The sequence below is a fragment of the Gossypium arboreum genome, unplaced genomic scaffold, assembly GCF_025698485.1.
Source record: "Gossypium arboreum isolate Shixiya-1 unplaced genomic scaffold, ASM2569848v2 Contig00204, whole genome shotgun sequence".
Classification (NCBI taxonomy): Eukaryota; Viridiplantae; Streptophyta; class Magnoliopsida; order Malvales; family Malvaceae; genus Gossypium; species Gossypium arboreum.
Genome location: NW_026440321.1, coordinates 57988 through 80482, shown reverse-complemented (window position 1 = coordinate 80482; position 22495 = coordinate 57988). Strand labels below are relative to the sequence as shown.

The window sequence follows — 22495 nt, the reverse complement described above, 5'->3', positions numbered from 1 at the left end:
GCAGTGAAATTATGATTATGTGGTAAACATTGACAAAAATTTGTTAATGAGTTGCTTATTGATTTCTTATAAGCTTACTATGATCTGTAGGTGTGGTTGGCCGAATATTGTAAGGGGTTAATACGTAGTTTGTATTTGAATAGTTAAATTAACGTGTTAGTAATCCAATTGTAGGCGGTTCGTGTGTGGATCTCGTCAAGATATCGTCATAAAATGTGTGTAACTCGACACCCTTTCATAGACTAGATTGGCAAAAGCCGAAAAGCCGAAATGCCGAAAAGTCGATATTTTGGAAATTTGCGAGTGTGCGAATGCTCGTAAGATAGTTGGGTTTGTATATTTGGTAATCTAAAGTAATAAACTGCAGTATGCGCGATTTCGTACATTTTGATAATTTGGGCTTAATAGGCCAAAGATCGGGTTCATGGGCCAACGGGCCCAATTCGATAAGTATGCGTGGTAAGTGTTCTTATAGTATGTAAATAGTTAGGATATGCATGAAAACCCTGAAAGTAGCTAAATTACTATAATACCTCTATGTATGAAAAATTATTGTTATACCCCTAGGTGCAAAATTACCGTTATACCCCTAGGGTTAATTTTGACTGAAAAGCATGACGATCTGATTCTGTATGATGTATGCCATGATTATATATCTGTTGCATGGGGACATGGGTTATATTATGGAGGAAGCGTTCTGGTGGCTATGCCACAAATATCTGATCTGGTGGCTCTGCCACAAATATCTAATCTGGTGGCTCTGCCACATATATCTGTTCTGGTGGCTCTGCCACGATTATTCTGATCCGTGACTCTGTCACATTATTCGCTCAGCAGCCATGCTGCAAATTCGTGGTGTAGCGGTTGGGTGGGTCGAGTTGTCTCCCACACGATGTAAGGTTTGTACTGGGGGTGTATACGGTTGGATATGGTTGGGTTTTTGCATAAACATGTAATATTTGTTCTGTTCTGTTCTGTTATGGGCCTATGGGCTTTATTCTGAATTCTGTTCTGGGCTAAGGCCAACTGTAACACCCCAAACCCGGCCCAGACGTTATGGCCAAATCGATGTGCCACATTGGAGTTAAAATCCGTGTTTTGTTTTAGTGTTTTAAAAGCCATATATTTTGCTTGAGTTAACAAAGTGTATGGAAGCTAGGCACCAGGTAGGTATCCAAGGCAGAGGAGGTGAGCCATGAAGGCTGCTTAAGTACCAAGCTCTTTGATTGGATCCAATCCTAGACATTCCCACAACCATAGCCACACTTTGTTATATCGAGTTTAAATTTGTTTAAGTGAACGACTTTGATAAATTGATTAATCGTGGTGTTGAACTCTTTTGGAAACAAGTATCATTTTGAAAACACGTCCTAAGTCTAACCCATTTGAATAATTAGCAACCGTGTTTAAAGTTATTAAAGTTAAAATAATCCGAAAAGAAATAAAAGAAAAGTTAAAATGGCCTTATTACAACCCCAAAAACTATAATAATAAAAATATTTAATGGAAATTTAAAGAAAACCAACGCTTATTTAAAAGTCCAAAGACAATCACCGTGGCCATTCTGAATCCCCTCCGGCCCAAGTCCCCACATCAAGGCTCACCTGCAAGGTTAAGGAAAGGGGGTGAGTTTGGAAACTCAGTGTGCAACAAGCCCTTCGAGCCCAAAACAATAATCTGCTGTTGGGTCTAAGCCCAAATCAATCTCAAACATATCTTGGGCCATAGCCCTTTTCATATTTCATATTTCATAACAACGGGCGAAGCCTTTATCAGAACGTTGTGGCCCAAAGGCCCATTTTTATACGTCAACGAAAGAATGCAACCCATTTGGGGAGACTACTCAACCCACCTTCCGCTACTCTTCACCCATACCAACGAGCACACCATGTGGGGATTAACTCGACCTACCCCGCCATAACTCTCCACTGGCAGCATAGCTGCTTTATCATATATCCGAGGCCTAGCCTCTTTTAATAATCAGGGCAAAAGCCCTTTTAATAAGCTCGGGCATAAGCCCTTTTGATAAGCGGGGCATAAGCCCTTTAATAAGCAGGCATAAGCCCTTTTTCACTTCCTCCATTCATATAAAACCCAACCCAATGCATTTATGATTACATCATGTGCATATCATACATATCATGTGCATATCATACATGTCATATGCATATCATACATACCATGTTTATCAAAATCCCATGTATTAAAATCATACATAAACCCTAGGGGTATAATGGTCATTTTTACCTAGGGGCAAAACGGTCATTTTCATGTTATAGGGGTAATCTTGTAATTTTACCAAAAATTAGGGTTTCCATGTTTATTAACGGTTACAAACAATTCATGGGTGCAAACAGTGATCCTGGCCCATTTTTAGCGAAATCGAGTTATTGGGCCTAAAACCCCTAATGGGTCCTACTTAGCCAATTTCGTCATCTAGGCCTATTTAGCCTATATTCCATAATGGTTTTATCAGTCTCGAAGCGCAATTTAACTAGTTTTCATATTCTACCAACTTTACCCAAATGGGCCCGAAAGCCTGTTGGGCCCTATTGTCACCGAGGCCCAACTTACCGTGAATGCCAAAAATCATGTTCTTACCGTTTCCAATGTTCCGATCATCATCTCAACGAATCTAACTAACTAATGAGCGTTTGCTTGCTCACGAGTCCTCGAAATGCCGAATTTGAAATTTGACTTTTCGCATTTATCGCTTTAAGCTATGAAAGGGTTCGTTTACACACGATTTGTGATATTCTCGACGAGATCTCCTACGATTTCTCCTACCATCGGTTGTCAAATAGATCAGCTCGCAATAATTGAACCAAATCAAGAACTATCCAATATTAACACTTACACATTCGCCACCCTCCATAATGGCCTTAGGCACCTTACCTTTGTCGCGATTGATGACTAGGCCTAGCTACTCCGGTGATCCAAGCTACTCCAAGTCGACACTACACCTTGCTGCTCCTTCAATAAATAAACCAAAATATTAAAAGAAGACCCCATAAAGTCTATGCCCATATTCGCCATCTCCTAAATTTGGGGTTTGACTTTTGGCCAAAGTTACACTAGGAATTGTTTAGAGTTTGAACACTTACCACAGTCTTTCTCCTCTTGAATCCGGATGCCTAAAAGGTAAAGGAATCGAATGCCAACTATTGAAAAGAAAAGAAAAGGTTGCTGGTCACAAAGAATCGGCACCCTCTATCTTCACTGATTTTGGCTTTTTTTGCGGCACTTCGGCATAAATAGAGATAAGGGAAAGAACAATAAATGAGTAGAGGAAAGTAATGGGCTGGTTTTTGAAAAAGAAACGGGAGAAAAGATGAGAGGAAAGATGGTAGATTCGGCTAGGGAAGAAAAAGAAGAGAATAAAAACTAAAACAAAGGAGAAAATGGCACAGCTAAGACCCTAATGCCGAAATTACTAACCTAATACCCTTCTGCCGAATTCCCCTCTCTAACCCCTTCCAAACGGCTAAGCTCTATCCTTCTCTCAAATCCCTAAAATCTCTCCCCTTATCCCTCCTTAATTTATGCATTTGACTTGATCCAACTCTCCTCTTACAGAATCCACTTAGGTTCCAACACTTACCCTTCCTGCTCATAAAAATAAATACTCTTATTTGCCAACACAGGGAATCGAACCCAGGTCTTCCTCTATGCTCCACACGCCACCTTTTTAGGAGCTTAGTGGCGTCACCCTTGCCACTTTACCAAAGCTCTTTTTGTGATACATTTTACCCACAACTTAATATAAGGGCACCTAGCCAGAACCCCTAACTCCTAAGTCCAAAATTTAAAAATTCTACCGGGTTTTGGCCAACTCATGGGCCTTCCATAGGCCCATTTACATACCCAAATTATGAATTCTATAATCACATACCAAATTTTAGAAATTTACTTAAAATATCAAGAATCGCGAAAAACCCGAAAATCAGGATGTTACACCAACTTATTCTATTTCTGTGGTTTGAGCTGATATAGGCTATGGTTGGGTTAATTTACACACTGAGTTTCCCCAAACTCACCCCTTTTATTTTCATCCACGCAGAAATCCCCAACCATAGTGGGCTTGGAGCGTGAGGGAATTGAGTGGCCACCCGCTCGAAAGTTTGATTTTCTTCCGTGAACTGGACATCCTTTTATTTACGATTGAAGTTTTGGGTTTTTAAATGTAATAATGCCGCTTAACTATTTTTGATGGTTTTAATATGTATTACTAAGATAGGTAATACTTATTTTAACTGTTGAAATTGGATAGCTTTAGGCGCGTTTCAAAAACAACAGTTGATTTCAAAATAACACGACAACAAGCAAAGCTTCCGAATGAAAGTATTTTCCAAAATTAATCACTTTTCCTAAAATGACTTAATCAAATCGTTTTCCTAGAAATATCCACGACGTTAAGGTGTGGCAATGGCGGTATGCATGTCTAGGATTGGATCCGAAGGAGCTTGGTACTTAAGTAGTCCGATGGACTCACCACCTCTTTTCGGTTTCCTACCGGTGCATGCTTCCATTCACTTTAATCCTTAATGAATTAATCTTTTGAACATCAAGTACGATTTTCTGGACTTAGAATGGAATTTTTTTAACGTTTTTGATGTGGCATGCCGGATCTGGCCATAACTTCTGGGCCGGGTTTGGGGTGCTACATTCTAGCCATGGTGGTCTTCAAAATTTCGGCCAAGGGGTTGAAGATGACCAAATTTTTTTCTTTTATTTTGTTTATTTAAACATTTAATTACTAAATTTTATCATACTATGGAAAAAATTACATTTTTTCCCCTAAATTTTATCACATTTACACTTTTACCCTAGGCTTGTAAAATAATTTTCATTCAATTTATTTTCAATTTAAGCCTAGCCGAACCACTTTCATAACTATAAAAACCCACAATTTCCACTAAATCACACTTTTATGAAAAATTTTATAAGTTTTACAAATTACTCCTTTTTAGCATTTTCATTGAAAATCACTTAGCAAAAGTTGTTTCTCCAACCATAAACATGCATAATCTACCATTAAACATCAAAATACACAAATTTATGACATGGTTAAAACCCTAAACCTTCATCATAACTCAAATAAATGGTAGAAATAGGTAGATCATGTTACAAGGATTTCAAAAACGTGAAAATCATTAAAAACGGGGCAAGAACGGACTTACTATGGAGCTTGGAAAGCTTAAACAAAACCCTAGCCATGGTGGTCTTCAAAATTTCGGCCAAGGGGTTGAAGATGACCAAAATTTTGCTTTTATTTTGTTTATTTAAACAGTTAACTACTAAATTTTATCATAATATGGCCAAAATTACATTTTTGCCCCTAAATTTTATCATTTTACACTTTTGCCCCTAGGCTTTTAAAATAATTTTCATTCAAATTATTTTCACCTTAAGCTTAGCAGAACCACTTTCATAACTATAAAAACCCACAATTTCCACTAAATCACACGTTTACGACAAATTTTATAACTTTTACAAATTAGTCCTTTTTAGCATTTTCATTGAAAATCACTTAGCAAAAGTTGTTTCTCCAACAATAAACATGCATAATCTACAATTAAACATCAAAATACACAAATTTATAACATGGTTCAAACCCTAGACCTTCATCATAAGTCAAATAAATGGTAGAAATAGGTAGATCATGTTACAAGGATTTCACGAATGTGAAAATCATTAAAAACAAGGCAAGAACGAACTTACTATGGAGCTTGGAAAGCTTAAACAAAACCCTAGCCATGGTGGTCTTCAAAATTTCGGCCAAGGTGTTGAAGATGACCAAATTTTTTCTTTTATTTTGTTTATTTAAACATTTAATTACTAAATTTTATCATACTATGGCAAAATTACATTTTTCCCTAAATTTTATCATTTTACACTTTTACCCTAGGCTTTTAAAATAATTTTCATTCAATTTATTTTCAATTTAAGCCTAGCAAAACCACTTTCATAACTATAAAACCCACAATTTCCACTAAATCACACTTTTATGAAAAATTTTATAAGTTTTACAAATTACTCCTTTTTAGCATTTTCATTGAAAATCACTTAGCAAAAGTTGTTTCTCCAACCATAAACATGCATAATCTACCATTAAACATCAAAATACACAAATTTATGACATGGTTCAAACCCTAAACCTTCATCATAACTCAAATAAATGGTAGAAATAGGTAGATCATGTTACAAGGATTTCAAGAATGTGAAAATCATTAAAAGCGGGCAAGAACGAACTTACTATGGAGCTTGGAAAGCTTAAACAAAACCCTAGCCATGGTGGTCTTCAAAATTTCGCCGAGGGGTTGAAGATGACCAAAATTTTGCTTTTATTTTGTTTATTTAAACATTTAACTACTAAATTTTATCATAATATGGCCAAAATTACATTTTGCCCCTAAATTTTATCATTTTACACTTTTGCCCTAGGCTTGTAAAATAATTTTCATTCAAATTATTTTCACCTTAAGCCAAGCAGAACCACTTTCATAACTATAAAACCAACAATTTCCACTAAATCACACTTTTATGACAAATTTTATAACTTTTACAAATTAGTCCTTTTAGCATTTTCATTGAAAATCACTTAGCAAAAGTTGTTTCTCCAACAATAAACATGCATAATCTACAATTAAACATCAAAATACACAAATTTATAACATGGTTCAAACCCTAGACCTTCATCATAAGTCAAATAAATGGTAGAAATAGGTAGATCATGTTACAAGGATTTCACGAATGTGAAAATCATTAAAAACAAGGCAAGAACGAACTTACTATGGAGCTTGGAAAGCTTAAACAAAACCCTAGCCATGGTGGTCTTCAAAATTTCGGCCAAGGTGTTGAAGATGACCAAAATTTTTCTTTTATTTTGTTTATTTAAACATTTAACTACTAAAATTTATCATACTATGGCAAAAATTACATTTTTGCCCCTAAATTTTATCATTTTACACTTTTGCCCCTAGGCTTTTAAAATAATTTTCATTCAATTTATTTTCACCTTAAGCCCAGCAAAACCACTTTCATAACTATAAAAACCCACAATTTCCACTAAATCACACTTTTACGACAAATTTTATACCTTTTACAAATTAGCCATTTTTAGCATTTTCATTCAAAATCACTTAGCAAAAGTTGTTTCTCTAGCCATAAACATGCATAATCTACCATTAAACATCAAAATACACAAATATATAACATGGTTCAAACCCTAGACCTTCATCATAAGTCAAATAAATGGCGAAAAGGTAGATCATGTTACAAGGATTTCAAGAATGTGAAAATCATTAAAAGCAGGCAAGAACGAACTTACTATGGAGCTTGGAAAGCTTAAACAAAATCCTAGCCATGGTGGTCTTCAACATTTCGCCGAGGGGTTGAAGATGACCAAAATTTGGCTTTAATTTTGTTTATTTAAACATTTAATTACTAAATTTTATCATACTATAGGAAAAATTAAATTTTTGCCCTAAATTTTATCTTATTTACACTTTTAAGCTAGGATTGTAAAATAATTTTCATTCAATTTATTTTCACTTTAAGCCAAGCCGAACCACTTTCATAACTATAAAAACCAACAATTTCCACTAAATCACACTTTTATGACAAATTTTATAACTTTTACAAATTAGTCCTTTTTATTATTTTCATTGAAAATCACTTAGCAAAAGTTATTTCTCTAACCATAAACATGCATAATCTACCATTAAACATCAAAATACACAAATTTATAACATAGTTCAAACCCTAGACCTCCATCATAACTCAAATAAATGGTAGAAATAGGTAGATCATGCTACAAGGATTTCAAAAACGTGAAAATCATTAAAAACGGGGCAAGAACAGACTTACTATAGAGCTTGGAAAGCTTAAAAAAAACCCTAGCCATGGTGGTCTTCAAAATTTCGGCCAAGGGGTTGAAGATGACCAAACTTTTGCTTTTGTTTTGTTTATGTAAACATTTAATTACTAAATTTTATCATACTATGGCAAAAATTACATTTTTACCCATAAATTTTATCATTTTACACTTTTGCCCCTAAGCTTTTAAAATAATTTTCATTCAATTTATTTTCACGTTAAGCCTAGCCGAACCACTTTCATAACTATAAAAACCCACAATTTCCACTAAATCACACTTTATGACAAAATTTATAACTTTTACAAATTAGTCCTTTTTAGCATTTTCATTGAAAATCACTTAGCAAAAGTTGTTTCTCCAACCATAAACATGCATAATCTACAATTAAACATCAAAATACACAAATTTATAACATGGTTCAAACCCTAGACCTTCATCATAACTCAAATAAATGGTAGAAATTGGTAGATCATGTTACAAGGATTTCAAAAACGTGAAAATCATTAAAAACGGGGTAAGAACGGACTTACTATGGACCTTGGAAAGCTTAAACAAAATCCTAGCCATGGTGGTCTTCAAAATTTCGGCCGAGGGGTTGAAGATTACCAAAATTTGGCTTTTACTTTGTTTATTTAAACATTTAACTACTAAATTTTATCATACTATAGGAAAAATTAAATTTATGCCCCTAAATTTTATCTTATTTACACTTTTACCCTAGGCTTTTAAAATAATTTTCTTTCAATTTATTTTCAATTTAAGCCGAGCCGAACCACTTTCATAACTATTAAAACCCACAATTTCCACTAAATCACACTTTTATGACAAATTTTATAACTTTTACAAATTAGTCCTTTTTAGCATTTTCATTGAAAATCACTTAGCAAAAGTTGTTTCTCTAACCATAAACATGCATAATCTACCATTAAACATCAAAATACACAAATTTATAGCATTGTTAAAACCCTAGACCTCTATCATAACTCAAATAAATGGGAGAAATACGTAGATCATGTTACAAGGATTTCAAAAACGTGAAAATCATTAAAAACGGGGCAATAACAGACTTACTATGGAGCTTGGAAAGCTTAAACAAAACCCTAGCCGTGGTGGTCTTCAAAATTTCAGCCAAGGGGTTGAAGATGACCAAAATTTGGCTTTTATTTTGTTTATTTTAACCATTAATTACTAAATTTTTTCATACTACGGCAAAAATTAAATTTTTGCCCCTAAATTTTATCTTATTTACACTTTTAAGCAAGGATTGTAAAATAATTTTCATTCAAGTTATTTTCACTTTAAGCCAAGTCGAACCACTTTCATAACGATGAAAACCCACAATTTCTACTAAATCACACTTTTATGACAAATTTTATAACTTTTACAAATTAGTCCTTTTTAGTATTTTCATTGAAAATCACTTAGCAAAAGTTGTTTCTCTAACCATAAACATGCATAATCTACCATTAAACGTCAAAATACACAAATTTATAACATAGTTCAAACCCTAGAGCTCCATCATAACTCAAATAAATGGTAGAAATAGGTAGATCATGTTACAAGGATTTCAAAAACCTGAAAATCATTAAAAACGGGGCAAGAACGGACTTACTATGGAGCTTGGAAAGCTTAAACAAAACCCTAGCCATGGTGGTCTTTAAAATTTTGGCCAAGGGGTTGAAGATGACCAAAATTTTGCTTTTATTTTGTTTATTTAAACATTTAACTACTAAATTTTATCATACTATGGCAAAAATTTCATTTTTGCCCCTAAATTTTATCATTTTACACTTTTGCCCCTAGGCTTTTAGAATAATTTTCATTCAATTTATTTTCACCTTAAGCCTAGCAGAACCACTTTCATAACTATAAAAACCCACAATTTCCACTAAATCACACTTTTACGACAAATTTTATAACTTTTACAAATTAGTCCTTTCTATCATTTTCATTGAAAATCACTTAGCAAAAGTTGTTTCTCAAACCATAAACATGCATAATCTACCATTAAACATCAAAATACACAAATTTATAACATGGTTCAAACCCTAGACCTTCATCATAAGTCAAATAAATGGTAGAAAGAGGTAGATCATGTTACAAGGATTTCAAGAATGTGAAAATCATTAAAAACGGGGCAAGAACGAACTTACTATGGAGCTTGGAAAGCTTAAACAAAACCCTAGCCATGGTGGTCTTCAAAATTTCGGCCGAGGGGTTGAAGATGACCAAAATTTGGCTTTTATTTTGTTTATTTAAACATTTAATTACTAAATTTTATCATACTACGGCAAAAATTAAATTTTTACCCTTAAATTTTATCTTATTTACACTTTTAAGCTAGGATTGTAAAATAATTTTCATTCAATTTTTTTTCACTTTAAGCCTAGCCGAACCACTTTCATAACTATAAAAACCCACAATTTCCTCTAAATCACACTTTTATGACAAATTTTATAACTTTTACAAATTAGTCCTTTTTAGTATTTTCATTGAAAATCACTCAGCAAAAGTTGTTTCTCTAACCATAAACATGCATAATCTACCATTAAACATCAAAATACACAAATTTACAACATAGTTCAAACCCTAGAACTCAATCATAACGCAAATAAATGGTAGAAATAGGTAGATCATGTTACAAGGATTTGAAAAACGTGAAAATCATTAAAAACGGGGCAAGAACGGACTTACTATGGAGCTTGGAAAGCTTAAACAAAACCCTAGCCATGGTGGTCTTCAAAATTTCGGCCAAGGGGTTGAAGATGACCAAAATTTTGCTTTTATTTTGTTTATTTAAACATTTAACTACTAAATTTTATCATACTATGGAAAAAATTAATTTTTTGCCCGTAAATTTTATCATTTTACACTTTTTCCCCTAGGCTTTTAAAATAATTTTCATTCAATTTATTTTCACCGTAAGCCTAGCAGAACCACTTTCATAACTATAAAAACCCACAATTTCCACTAAATCACACTTTTATGACAAATTTTATAACTTTTACAAATTAGTCCTTTTTAGCATTTTCATTGAAAATCACTTAGCAAAAGTTGTTTCTCTAACCATAAACATGCATAATCTACCATTAAACATCAAAATACACAAATTTATAACATGGTTCAAACCCTTGACGTTCATCATAACTCAAATATAATGGTAGAAATTGGTAGATCATCTTACAAGGATTTCAAAAACGTGAATATCATTAAAAACGGGGCAAGAACAGACTTACTATGGAGCTTGGAAAGCTTAAACAAAACCCTAGCCATGGTGGTCTTCAAAATTTCGGCCGAGGGGTTGAAGATGACCAAAATTTGGCCTTTATTTTGTTTATTTAAACATTTAATTACTAAATTTTATCATACTATGGAAAAAATTACATTTTTTGCCCCTAAATTTTATCATATTTACACTTTTACCCTAGGCTTGTACAATAATTTTCATTAAATTTATTTTCAATTTAAGCCTAGTCGAACCACTTTCATAACTATAAAAACCCACAATTTCCACTAAATCACACTTTTATGAAAAATTTTATAACTTTTACAAATTAGTCCTTTTTAGCATTTTCATTGAAAATCACTTAGCAAAACTTGTTTCTCCAACCATAAACATGCATAATCTACCATTAAACATCAAAATACACAAATTTATAACATGGTTCAAACCCTAAACCTTCATCATAACTCAAATACATGGTAGAAATAGGTAGATCATGTTACAAGGATTTCAAAAACGTGAAAATCATTAAAAACGGGGAAAGAACGGACTTAAGATGGAGCTTGGTAAGCTTAAACAAAACCCTAGCCATGGTGGTCTTCAAAATTTCGGCCAAGGGGTTGAAGATGACCAAAATTTTGCTTTTATTTTGTTTATTTAAACATTTAACTACTAAATTTTATCATACTATGGCAAAAATTAAATTTTTACCCCTAAATTTTATCTTATTTACACTTTTAAGCTAGGATTGTAAAATAATTTTCATTCAATTTATTTTCACTTTAAGCCTAGCCGAACCACTTTCATAACTATAAAAACCCACAATTTCCACTAAATCACACTTTTATGACAAATTTATAACTTTTTCAAATTAGTCCTTTTTAGCATTTTCATTGAAAATCACTTAGCAAAAGTTGTTTCTCTAACCATAAACATGCATAATCTACCATTAAACATCAAAATACACAAATTTATATCATAGTTCAAACCCTAGACCTCCATCATAACTCAAATAAATGGTAGAAATAGGTAGATCATGTTACAAGGATTTGAAAAACGTGAAAATCATTAAAAACGGGGCAAGAACAGACTTACTATGGAGCTTGGAAAGCTTAAACAAAACCCTAGCCATGGTGCTCTTCAAAATTTCGGCCGAGGGATTGAAGATGACCAAAATTTGGCTTTTATTTTGTTTATTTAAACATTTAATTACTATATTTTATCATACTATGGAAAAATTACATTTTTGCCCCTAAATTTTATCATATTTACACTTTTACCCTAGGCTTTTAAAATAATTTTCATTCAATTTATTTTCAATTTAAGCCTAGCCGATCCACTTTCATAACTATAAAAACCCACAATCTCCACTAAATCACACTTTATGACAAAATTTATAACTTTTACAAATTAGTCCTTTTTAGCATTTTCATTGAAACTCACTTAGCAAAAGTTGTTTCTCCAACCATAAACATGCATAATCTACCATTAAACATCAAAATACACAAATTTATAACATGGTTCAAACCCTAGACCTTCATCATAACTCAAATAAATGGTAGAAATTGGTAGATCATGTTACAAGGATTTCAAAAACGTGAAAATAATTAAAAACGGGGCAAGAACGGACTTACTATAGACCTTGGAAAGCTTAAACAAAATCCTAGCCATGGTGGTCTTCAAAATTTCGGCCGAGGGGTTGAAGATGACCAAAATTTGCCTTTTATTTTGTTTATTTAAACATTTAATTACTAAATTTTATCATACTATGGAAAAAATTACGTTTTTGCCCATAATTTTATCATATTTACACTTTTACCCTAGGCTTGTACAATAATTTTCATTAAATTTATTTTCAATTTAAGCCTAGCCGAACCACTTTCATAACTATAAAAACCCACAATTTCCACTAAATCACACTTTTATGAAAAATTTTATAAGTTTTACAAATTAGTCCTTTTTAGCATTTTCATTGAAAATCAGTTAGCAAAAGTTGTTTCTCCAACCATGAACATGCATAATCTACCATTAAACATCAAAATACACAAATTTATAACATGGTTCAAACCCTAAACCTTCATCATAACTCAAATAAATGGTAGAAATAGGTAGATCATGTTCAAGGATTTCAAAAACGTGAAAATCATTAAAAACGGGGAAAGAACGGATTTAAGATGGAGCTTGGTAAGCTTAAACAAAACCCTAGCCATGGTGGTCTTCAAAATTTCGGCCAAGGGGTTGAAGATGACCAAAATTTTTCTTTTATTTTGTTTATTTAAACATTTAACTTCTAAATTTTATCATACTATGGCAAAAATTAAATTTTTGCCCCTAAATTTTATCTTATTTACACTTTTAAGCTAGGATTGTAAAATAATTTTCATTCAATTTATTTTCACTTTAAGCCTAGCCGAACCACTTTCATAACTACAAAAACCCACAATTTCCACTAAATGACACTTTTATGACAAATTTATAACTTTTACAAATTAGTCCTTTTTAGCATTTTCATTGAAAATCACTTAGCAAAAGTTGTTTCTCTAACCATAAACATGCATAATCTACCATTAAACATCAAAATACACAAATTTATATCATAGTTCAAACCCTAGACCTCCATCATAACTCAAATAAATGGTAGAAATAGGTAGATCATATTACAAGGATTTAAAAAACGTGAAAATCATTAAAAACGGGGCAAGAACAGACTTACTATGGAGCTTGGAAAGCTTAAACAAAACCCTAGCCATGGTGGTCTTCAAAATTTCGGCCGAGGGGTTGAAGATGACCAAAATTTGCCTTTTATTTTGTTTATTTAAACATTTAATTACTAAATTTTATCATACTATGGAAAAATTACATTTTTGCCCTTAAATTTTATCAAATTTACACTTTTACCCTAGGCTTGTAAAATAATTTTCATTCAATTTATTTTCAATTTAAGCCTAGCCGAACCACTTTCATAACTATAAAAACCCACAATTTCCACTAAATCACACTTTTATGAAAAATTTTATAAGTTTTACAAATTAGTTTTTTTTATCATTTTCATTGACAATCACTTAGCAAAAGTTGTTTCTCCAACCATAAACATGCATAATCTACCATTAAACATCAAAATACACAAATTTATAACATGGTTAAAACCCTAAACCTTCATCATAACTCAAATAAATTGTAGAAATAGGTAGATCATGTTACAAGGATTTCAAAAACGCGAAAATCATTAAACACGGGGCAAGAACGGACTTACTATGGAGCTTGGAAAGCTTAAACAAAACCCTAGCCATGGTGGTCTTCAAAATTTCGGCCAAGGGGTTGAAGATGACCAAACTTTTGCATTTATTTTGTTTATGTAAACATTTAATTACTAAATTTTATCATACTATGGTAAAAATTGCATTTTTACCCATAAATTTTATCATTTTACACTTTTTCCCCTAGGCTTTTAAAATAATTTTCATTCAATTTATTTCCACCTTAAGCCTAGTCGAACCACTTTTATAACTATAAAAACCCACAATTTCCACTAAATCACAGTTTACGACAAAATTTATAACTTTTACAAATTAGTCCTTTTTAGCATTTTCATTGAAAATCACTTAGCAAAAGTTGTTTCTCCAACCATAAACATGCATAATCTACCATTAAACATCAAAATACACAAATTTATAACATGGTTCAAACCCTTGACGTTCATCATAACTCAAATATAATGGTAGAAATTGGTAGATCATGTTACAAGGATTTCAAAAACGTGAGAATCATTAAAAACGGGGCAAGAACGGACTTACTATGGACCTTGGAAAGCTTAAACAAAATCCTAGCCATGGTGGTCTTCAAAATTTCAGCCGAGGGGTTGAAGATGACCAAAATTTGGCTTTTATTTTGTTTATTTAAACATGTAATTACTAAATTTTATCATACTACGGTAAAAATTAAATTTATGCCCCTAAATTTTATCTTATTTACACTTTTACCCTAGGCTTGTAAAATAATTTTCATTCAATTTATTTTCACTTTAAGCCGAGCCGAACCACTTTCATAACTATAAAAACCCACAATTTCCACTAAATAATACTTTTATGACAAATTTTATAACTTTTACAAATTAGTCCTTTTTAGCATTTTCATTGAAAATCACTTAGCAAAAGTTGTTTCTCTAACCATAAACATGCATAATCTACCATTAAACATCAAAATACACAAATTTATAACATAGTTCAAACCCTAGACCTCCATCATAACTCAAATAAATGGTAGAAATAGGTAGATCATGTTACAAGGGTTTCAAAAACGTGAAAATCATTAAAAACGGGGCAAGAACAGACTTACTATGGAGCTTGGAAAGCTTAAACAAAACCCTAGCCATGGTGGTCTTCAAAATTTCGGCCGAGGGGTTGAAGATGACCAAAATTTGGCTTTTATTTTCTTTATTTAAACATTTAATTACTAAATTTTATCATACTATGGAAAAATTACATTTTTGCCCCTAAATTTTATCATATTTACACTTTTACCCTAGCCTTGTAAAATAATTTTCATTCAATTTATTTTCAATTTAAGCCTAGCCGAACCACTTTCAGAACTATAAAAACCCACAATTTCCACTAAATCACATTTTATGAAAAATTTTATAAGTTTTACAAATTAGTCCTTTTTAGCATTTTCATTGAAAATCACTTAGCAAAAATTGTTTCTCCAACCATAAACATGCATAATCTACCATTAAACATAAAAATACACAAATTTATAACATGGTTAAAACCCTAAACCTTCATCATAACTCAAATAAATGGTAGAAATAGGTAGATCATGTTACAAGGATTTCAAAAACGTGAAAATCATTAAAAACGGGGCAAGAACGGACTTACTATGGAGCTTGGAAAGCTTAAACAAAACCCTAGCCATGGTGGTCTTCAAAATTTCGGCCAAGGGGTTGATGATGACCAAAATTTTGCTTTTATTTTGTTTATTTAAACATTTAACTACTAAATTTTATCATACTATGGAAAAAATTAAATTTTTGCCCGTACATTTTATCATTTTAAACTTTTTCCCCTAGGCTTTTAAAATAATTTTCATTCAATTTATTTTCACCGTAAGCCTAGCAGAACCACTTTCATAACTATAAAAACCCACAATTTCCACTAAATCACACTTTTATGACAAATTTTATAACTTTTACAAATTAATCCTTTTTAGCATTTTCATTGAAAATCACTTAGCAAAAGTTGTTTCTCTAACCATAAACATGCATAATCTACCATTAAACATCAAAATACACAAATTTATAACATAGTTCAAACCCTAGACCTCCATAATAACTCAAATAAATGGTAGAAATAGGTAGATCATGTTACAAGGATTTCAAAAACGTAAAAATCTTTAAAAACGGGGCAAGAACAGACTTACTATGGAGCTTGGAAAGCTTAAACAAAACCCTAGCCATGGTGGTCTTCAAAATTTCGGCCGAGGGGTTGAAGATGACCAAACTTTTGCTTTTATTTTGTTTATGTAAACATTTAAGTACTAAATTTTATCATACTATGGCAAAAATTACATTTTTACCCATAAATTTTATCATTTTACACTTTTGCCCCTAGGCTTTTAAAATAATTTTCATTCAATTTATTTTCACGTTAAGCCTAGCCGAACCACTTTCATAACTATAAAAACCCACAATTTCCACTAAATCACACTTTATGACAAAATTTATAACTTTTACAAATTAGTCCTTTTTAGCATTTTCATTGAAAATCACTTAGCAAAAGTTGTTTCTCTAACCATAAACATGCATAATCTACCCTTAAACATCAAAATACACAAATTTATAACATAGTTCAAACCCTAGACCTCCATCATAAGTCAAATAAATGGTAGAAATAGGTAGATCATGTTACAAGGATTTCAAAATGTGAAAATCATTAAAAGCAGGGCAAGAACGAACTTACTTTGGAGCTTGGAAAGCTTAAACAAAACCCTAGCCATGGTGGTCTTCAAAATTTCGCCGAAGGGTTGAAGATGACCAAAATTTGGCTTTTATTTTGTTTATTTAAACATTTAATTACTAAATTTTATCATATCATGGCAAAAATTAAATTTTTGCCCCAAATTTTATCTTATTTACACTTTTAAGCAAGGATTGTAAAATAATTTTCATTCAATTTATTTTCACCTTAAGCCTAGCAGAACCACTTTCATAACTATAAAACCCACAATTTCCACTAAATCACACTTTTATGAAAAATTTTATAACTTTTACAAATTAGTCCTTTTAGCATTTTCATTGAAAATCACTTAGCAAAAGTTGTTTCTCTAACCATAAACATGCATAATCTACCATTAAACATCAAAATACACAAATTTATAACATGGTTGAAACCCTAGACCTTCATCATAAGTCAAATAAATGGTAGAAATAGGTAGATCATGTTATAAGGATTTCAAGAATGTGAAAATCATTAAAAACGGGGCAAGAACGAACTTACTATGGAGCTTGGAAAGCTTAAACAAAACCCTAGCCATGGTAGTCTTCAAACTTTCGGCCGAGGGGTTGAAGATGACCAAAATTTGGCTTTTATTTTGTTTATTTAAACATGTAATTACAAAATTTTATCATACTATGGTAAAAATTAAATTTATGGCCCTAAATTTTATCTTATTTACACTTTTACCCTAGGATTGTAAAATAATTTTCATTCAATTTATTTTCACTTTAAGCCTAGCCGAACCACTTTCATAACTATAAAAACCAACAATTTCCACTAAATCACACTTTTATGACAAATTTTATAACTTTTACAAATTAGTCCTTTTTATTATTTTCATTGAAAATCACTTAGCAAAAGTTGTTTCTCTAACCATAAACATGCATAATCTACCATTAAACATCAAAATATGCAAATTTATAACATAGTTCAAACCCTAGACCTCCATCATAACTCAAATAAATGGTAGAAATAGGTAGATAATGCTACAAGGATTTTAAAAACGTGAAAATCATTAAAAACGGGGCAAGAACAGACTTACTATAGAGCTTGGAAAGCATAAAAAAAACCCTAGCCATGGTGGTCTTCAAAATTTCGCCGAGGGTTGAAGATGACCAAACTTTTGCTTTTATTTTGTTTATGTAAACATTTAATTACTAAATTTTATCATACTATGGCAAAATTACATTTTACCCATAAATTTTATCATTTTACACTTTTGCCCCTAGGCTTTTAAAATAATTTTCATTCAATTTATTTTTACGTTAAGCCTAGCCGAACCACTTTCATAACTATAAAAACCTACAATTTCCACTAAATCACACTTTATGACAAAATTTATAACTTTTACAAATTAGTCCTTTTTAGCATTTTCATTGAAAATCACTTAGCAAAAGTTGTTTCTCTAACCATAAACATGCATAATCTACCCTTAAACATCAAAATACACAAATTTATAACACAGTTCAAACCCTAGACCTCCATCATAAGTCAAATAAATGGTAGAAATAGGTAGATCATGTTACAAGGATTTTAAAAATGTGAAAATCATTAAAAACGGGGCAAGAACGAACTTACTTTGGAGCTTGGAAAGCTTAAACAAAACCCTAGCCATGGTGGTCTTCAAAATTTCGGCCGAAGGGTTGAAGATGACCAAAATTTGGCTTTATTTTGTTTATTTAAACATTTAATTACTAAATTTTATCATACTACGGCAAAATTAAATTTTTGCCCCCAAATTTTATCTTATTTACACTTTTAAGCTAGGATTGTAAAATAATTTTCATTCAATTTATTTTCACCTTAAGCCTACCAGAACCACTTTCGTAACTATAAAAACCCACAATTTCCACTAAATCACACTTTTATGAAAAATTTTATAAGTTTTACAAATTAGTCCTTTTTAGCATTTTCATTGAAAATCACTTAGCAAAAGTTGTTTCTCTAACCATAAACATGCATAATCTACCATTAAACATCAAAATACACAAATTTATAACATGGTTGAAACCCTAGACCTTCACCATAAGTCAAATAAATCGTAGAAATAGGTAGATCATGTTATAAGGATTTCAAGAATGTGAAAATCATTAAAAACGGGGCAAGAACGAACTTACTATGGAGCTTGGAAAGCTTAAACAAAACCCTAGCCATGGTGGTCTTCAACATTTCGGCCGAGGGGTTGAAGATGACCAAAATTTGGCTTTAATTTTGTTTATTTAAACATTTAATTACTAAATTTTATCATACTACGGCAAAAATTAAATTTTTGCCCCTAAATTTTATCTTATTTACACTTTAAGCTAGGATTGTAAAATAATTTTCATTCAATTTATTTTCACTTTAAGCCTAGCCGAACCACTTTCATAACTATAAAAACCAACAATTTCCACTAAATCACACTTTTATGACAAATTTTATAACTTTTACAAATTAGTCCTTTTTATTATTTTCATTGAAAATCACTTAGCAAAAGTTGTTTCTCTAACCATAAACATGCATAATCTACCATTAAACATCAAAATACGCAAATTTATAACATAGTTCAAACCCTAGACCTCCATCATAACTCAAATAAATGGTAGAAATAGGTAGATAATGCTACAAGGATTTCAAAAACGTTAAAATCATTAAAAACGGGGCAAGAACAGACTTACTATAGAGCTTGGAAAGCATAAAAAAACCCTAGCCATGGTGGTCTTCAAAATTTCGGCCGAGGGGTTGAAGATGACCAAACTTTTGCTTTTATTTTGTTTATGTAAACATTTAATTACTAAATTTTATCATACTATGGCAAAAATTACATTTTTACCCATAAATTTTATCATTTTACACTTTTGCCCCTAGGCTTTTAAAATAATTTTCATTCAATTTATTTTCACGTTAAGCCTAGCCGAACCACTTTCATAACTATAAAAACCCAAAATTTCCACTAAATCACACTTTTATGGCAAATTTTATAACTTTTACAAATTAGTCTTTTTTAGCATTTTCATTGAAAATCACTTAGCAAAAGTTGTTTCTCTAACCATAAACATGCATAATCTACCCTTAAACATCAAAATACACAAATTTATAACATAGTTCAAACCCTAGACCTCCATCATAAGTCAAATAAATGGTAGAAATAGGTAGATCATGTTACAAGGATTTCAAAAATGTGAAAATCATTAAAAACGGGGCAAGAACGAACTTACTTTGGAGCTTGGAAAGCTTAAACAAAACCCTAGCCATGGTGGTCTTCAAAATTTCGGCCGAAGGGTTGAAGATGACCAAAATTTGGCTTTTATTTTGTTTATTTAAACATTTAATTACTAAATTTTATCATACTACGGCAAAAATTAAATTTTTGCCCCCAAATTTTATCTTATTTACACTTTTAAGCAAGGATTGTAAAATAATTTTCATTCAATTTATTTTCACCTTAAGCCTAGCAGAACCACTTTCATAACTATAAAAACCCACAATTTCCACTAAATCACACTTTTATGAAAAATTTTATAAGTTTTACAAATTAGTCCTTTTTAGCATTTTCATTGAAAATCACTTAGCAAAAGTTGTTTCTCTAACCATAAACATGCATAATCTACCATTAAACATCAAAATACACAAATTTATAACATGGTTGAAACCCTAGACCTTCATCATAAGTCAAATAAATGGTAGAAATAGGTAGATCATGTTATAAGGATTTCAAGAATGTGAAAATCATTAAAAACGGGGCAAGAACGAACTTACTATGGAGCTTGGAAAGCTTAAACAAAACCCTAGCCATGGTGGTCTTCAAACTTTCGGCCGAGGGGTTGAAGATGACCAAAATTTGGCTTTTATTTTGTTTATTTAAACATGTAATTACAAAATTTTATCATACTATGGTAAAAATTAAATTTATGCCCCTAAATTTTATCTTATTTACACTTTTACCCTAGGCTTGTCAAATAATTTTCATTCAATTTATTTTCACTTTAAGCCGGCGAACCACTTTCATAACTATAAAAACCCACAATTTCCACTAAATCACACTTTTATGGCAAATTTTATAACTTTTACAAATTAGTCTTTTTTAGCATTTTCATTGAAAATCACTTAGCAAAAGTTGTTTCTCTAACCATAAACATGCATAATCTACCCTTAAACATCAAAATACACAAATTTATAACATAGTTCAAACCCTAGACCTCCATCATAAGTCAAATAAATGGTAGAAATAGGTAGATCATGTTACAAGGATTTCAAAAATGTGAAAATCATTAAAAACGGGGCAAGAACGAACTTACTTTGGAGCTTGGAAAGCTTAAACAAAACCCTAGCCATGGTGGTCTTCAAAATTTTGGCCGAGGGGTTGAAGATGACCAAAATTTGGCTTTTATTTCTGTAACACCCCAAACCCGGCCTAGATGATATGACCGGATCCGATGCGCCACATTGATGCGTTCAAAACGTTCCGTATTACTTAGTTTGGAAAAGTTAGTTGGGGTTGTAAAAGATACTTTCTAAAGCAGGTTAAAGTGAATAGAAGTTGTGCACCAGGTAGGAACCCAGAAGAAGCGGAGGTGAGTCCGTCGAACTGCTTAAGTACCAAGCTCCCTTCGGTTCCAATCTTAGACATGCACACCACCATTGCCACACTTAACGACTCGTATAATTTTGAGAAAACCGTCTGGTGTGTCTATCTTAAGAAAAGGATTAAGTTTGAAAATATTTGCTTAGCGGAAGTCTTACTTGTAATCGTGTTATTTTGAAATCCCTTGATGTTTTTGAAAACGCGTCCTAAAGCTAATCCATTTTCCTTAGTTACCATAGTTTTTTTTTCATCATAATAAAATAAAATAATAAAAGTAAAACAAAACCATAAAAAAATAATTAAAAGGCCTTATTACACTTAAAACCCAAAACCATAAATGAAATTAAAAGGACGTCCAGTTCACCAGAAAGAAACTAGGTTTGTAGAAACATGTGGCCAGTCCGAATCCCTCACAGCTCCAAGCCCACTATGGTTGAGGATTACCTGCGAGGATGAAAATAAGGGGTGAGTTTTGGGAAACTCAGTGTGTAATCCAACCCAACCATAGCCTAAATCAGTTCAAACCATAGAGACAGAATAAGCTGGCCTCACCGAGCAATGTATATCGAATAAAGCCCGTAGGCCCGAGCGATCCCGAATAGATATATCATGCTTATGCGTAAACCCAACCATATCCAACCACATACACCCCCATACCATCCTTTCACCATGTGGGAGACTACTCGACCCACCCAACCGCTACATACGAAATATGCAGCATGGTCGCGGATACGTAAAATGTGACAGAGTCACCAGATCTGATATTTTGTGGCGGTGCCACGGAATCAGATATATACGTGGCGGGCCACGTATCAGATAATTTGTGGCATAGCCACCAG

General features: G+C 32.0%; 1 long non-coding RNA gene across 1 annotated transcript in view; it reads right to left on the bottom strand.

The window, feature by feature from the left end:
• Positions 1–1555: 1555 nt before the first annotated feature.
• The window catches only part of LOC128288341 (uncharacterized), a 37471-nt gene continuing 16531 nt past the window's right edge, over positions 1556–22495 (bottom strand). Inside the window, exon 3 of the long non-coding RNA XR_008278737.1 lies at positions 1556–1604. This is a non-coding gene — a long non-coding RNA (uncharacterized LOC128288341). The remainder of the gene's footprint in view (positions 1605–22495) is intronic.